The 3865-nt window shown below is 40.4% G+C and overlaps 1 non-coding gene across 1 annotated transcript; it reads left to right on the top strand.

Moving 5' to 3' along the window:
• The first annotated feature begins 953 nt into the window (after positions 1-953).
• Positions 954-1061, top strand: LOC136146766 (U6 spliceosomal RNA). Its single transcript, XR_010659054.1, has one exon. It is a non-coding gene; the product is annotated as a U6 spliceosomal RNA (small nuclear RNA).
• Positions 1062-3865: the final 2804 nt, after the last annotated feature.

Here is a 3865-nt window from a genome sequence, read left to right as displayed (position 1 = left end):
TTCTTTCAAAAGGCTTTATAGTTTAGATTTTGCATTTAGGTCTTTTATTAAGTTTGAGTTATTTTTGTGTATGGTGTAAGGTAAGTGTACAACTTCATTCTTTTGCATATGGGCTTCCCTGGTGGCTCAGATAGTAAAGAAACTGCCTGCAATGCAGAGACCTGGGTTCAATCACTGGGTTGAGAAGATTCCCCTGGAGAAGAGAATGGCAACCCACTCCAGTATTCTTGCCTGGAGAATCCCATGGACAGAGGAGCCTGGTGGGCTACAGTTCATGGGGTTGCAAAGAGTCAGACATGACTGAAAGACTAGCATCCTCACTTTTCATCCGGTTTCCCAGTATCATTTGCTGAAGAGAGACTGCCCTTTCCTCCACTGGATGATCTTAACACCCACGTTAAAGATCATTTGGCCATGCATGTGACGACTTATTTCCAGGCCCTCTATCTATTCCATTAGTCTAAATGTCTACCTTTATATCAGTACCACAGTATATTGATTACTATAGTTTTGTAATAAGTTTTGAAATAAAGAGTCTGAGAGTTTCAATTTTGTTCTTTTTCAAGGTTGTTTTGGTAATGCTTTTCCTTTAGCTTATTTCTCACTCTTCTATTTCTTTGAATTTCCTTTTCTTACATAGTTTCTCATATTTTCCTTTTCATTTATAGTTTTTATATTACTGAATCCTTCACACCTGGATGAAAGATGAACCAAGACAGCCTAACAGAGTGACCCAAAAGTAGTTGTCTAAAGCAGGCAAGCATTAACAGCATGTGGAATAAACCTCTAAAATCTTTCTAAGGAAGGAAGTGTGGGGCTAGACTAGACACTGGAAGCAGGAGTTATAAACCTATGTACCTGCCCTATCTGTAGTTCTTATTAGTTATCCAATTTTGAGCAAGCCACTTCACCTCTTTAGACATCAGTTTTCTCAAGAATCAAAATGAGGGGGGGTACTTGCTTCAACTGCACATATGCTAAAATTGAAAGGATACAGAGAAGATTAGCATGGCCCCTGTGCCAAGGATGACATACAAATTCATGAAGCGTTCCATACTTTTGATGAATCTAGAGTCTATTATACAGAATGAAGTAAGTCAGAAAGAAGAAAAACAACTATCATGTATTAACACATATGTGTGAAATCTAGAAAGATGGTACTGATGTTCCTCTCTGCAGAGCAGCAATGGAGACACAGACATAGTGAACAAACTTATGGACAAGGCTGGCGGCGGGGGGAGGAGAGAGAGGGTGGGATGTATAGAGAGGGTGGTGTGGAAACTTACATTACCATATGTAAAATACACAGCCAATGGGAATGTGCTGCATGTTCAGAGAACTCAAACCAAGGCTCAGTAACAACGTAGAGGGGTGGGGGAGGGAGGTGGGAGGGATGTTCAAGTGGGAGGTGACATGGGTAAGCCTATGGCTGATTCATGTTGGTGTTTGGTAGAAACCAGCGCAATAGTGTAAAGCAATTATCCTTCAGTTAAAAATTAATAAATTTTTTTAAAAGGAGGGGGAAGTTTTCTAAACTCTAGAATTCTACCATTTCATAGGAAGATCGGATATAGGAACCTAATCTTAGCTCAGGCAATGCAAACCCTTAGGAGCCGGCAGTCTATTTTTGTCCTCTCTCTATTCTTTTTCAATTATATTTCCTTTCTGAATCCCGATTACTTTCCTTTCCTTTCTGGAAAATTCTTTTTCCTTAATTTTGTCACCATTGTTTCTACTTTCTCAATTTTAACTTAAAAATTTTTTTCATTCTGTTTTCAGAAAAGGAAAAAAAAAAGTACTGATGTTCTAATCCTCATCCAACTAAATACCATGCCATCCTCAATCCATTCTTAGGGAAAGTTCAGTTAATTATATAGATGGCATCCAAAGAGGCTGAGTGGCTGAACATCTACATAGGAAAGACCTGGGTAGATGCATACCTCTATTCTCCACTTCTCGTCCCTATTTCTGAAATCTGCCACTGGGGAAATGGAGAACAGTGGAAAGTGGGATATTCAAGCCCCCTTGGGCTTCCCTGGTAGTTCAGTTGGTAAAGAATCTGCCTGCAATGCGGGAGACCATGGTTTGATTCCTGGGCCAGGAAGATCTGCTGGAGAAGGGACAGGCTACCCACTCCAGTATTCTTGGTCTTCCCTGATGGTTCAGCTGGTAAAGAATCTGCCTGCAATGGGATCAACCTGGGCTCATTGCCAGGGTTGGGAGGATACCCTGGAGAAGGGAACAGGTACCCACTTCAGTATTCTGGCCTGAGAAATTCCATGGAGTCTATAGTCCATGGGCTCGCACAGAAACACAACTGAGCAACTTTCACTTTCAAGTCTCCTTATTTCTTCCCTCAAAGGATTAACTGATCCTTTCTCTTTTGTTGTTTTCTCAAATCTCTGACATGGTCCTCCTAACTTGAATGACTCCACTTGGCTCAAGCTGGTCCCTTTCACTTAAGCTTTTCTGTCATCCACCTTGCACATCACTGCCAGGCTAATCATAAAACTGTATCTAGAGTTGCCATTTGCTCAAAAATCTACAGTGGCTTCCTGTTATCTTTGGCCTTGGTTACAAATTTTCCGGTTTGGCTTTCCAGGCCATTGATTATCTGATAGTATGATAGTATGATACTTTATTTCCCAGCCTTCCCCACCAGGTTTTTTAACAGCTCACTTCCTTTCATGCATGCTGCTCTTATTCCCAGTCCTTTGCCATTGCCCACAGTATTTTTTCATCATTTGTAAGAATGTCTCTCCCCACCCCTGTCTACCCAGCAATTTTTGTCTCCTACATAAATCTTACTTCAGATAATATAGATTTTCCTCCTAATATCTTAAAGCCTATAAAATCAACTCTATACAGTCCAGTATTTAATTTTTTAGTATTTGTGTTTTGTTTTCCCAGCTAGATTATAAACTCTTTTAGGATTGTGAACTTAAATTTTCCAGTTTATAACACCACATGCAAATGAAAGATTCCATGATTATTTTTAGAACCAAAAATATTTCGGTGTGTTCACTGACCTGCGTATTCAAGTCCCTGGAATTAACTGAGCACACAGAAGTATCTAGTGTCATATGCGGTATGCCATGACTCTGAAAAATTATTCTTAGTATTGACAGGAGACACTGAGTCCCAGTTCAGTCTCAGTCATGTCTGACTCTTTGCAACCCCATGGACTGCAGCACGCCAGGCTTCTCTGTCCATCACCAACTCCTAGAGCATTCTCAAACTATGTCCATCTAGTTGGTGGTACCATCCAACCATCTTATCCTGTGTCATCTCCTACTCCTTCTGCCTTCAATCTTTCCCAGCATCTGGGTCTTTTCCAATGAGTCAGTTCTTTACATCAGGTGGCCAACGTATTGGAGTTTCAGCTTCAGCATCAGTCCTTCCAATGAATATTAGGGGATTGATTTCCTTTCGGATTGACTAGTTGGATCTCCTTGCAGTCCAAGGTACTCTCAAGAGTCTCCTCCAATACCACAGTTCAAAAGCATCAATTCTTCAATGCTCAGTTTTCTTTATGGTCCAACTCTCACATCCATACATGACTACTTGGAATACCATAGCTTTGACTAAATAGACCTTTGTTGGCAAAATAAGGTCTCTGCTTTTTAATATGCTGTCTAGGTTGGTCATAGTTTTTCTTCCAAGGAGCAAGCATCTTTTAATTTCATGCCTGCAGTCACCATCTGTAGTGATTTTGGAGCCCAAGAAAATAAAGTCTGTCACTGTTTACATTGTCTCCCCATCTATTTGCCATGAAGTAATGGGACTGGATACCGTGATCTTTGTTTTCTGAATGTTGAATTTTAAGCCAGCTTTTTCACTCTCCTCTTTCACTTTCATTAAGAGG

The sequence above is a fragment of the Muntiacus reevesi genome, chromosome 14 (assembly GCF_963930625.1).
Source record: "Muntiacus reevesi chromosome 14, mMunRee1.1, whole genome shotgun sequence".
Lineage (NCBI taxonomy): Eukaryota > Metazoa > Chordata > Mammalia > Artiodactyla > Cervidae > Muntiacus > Muntiacus reevesi.
The sequence above is the reverse complement of the archived record's forward strand: the minus strand, read 5'-3'. Positions and strand labels throughout refer to the sequence as shown.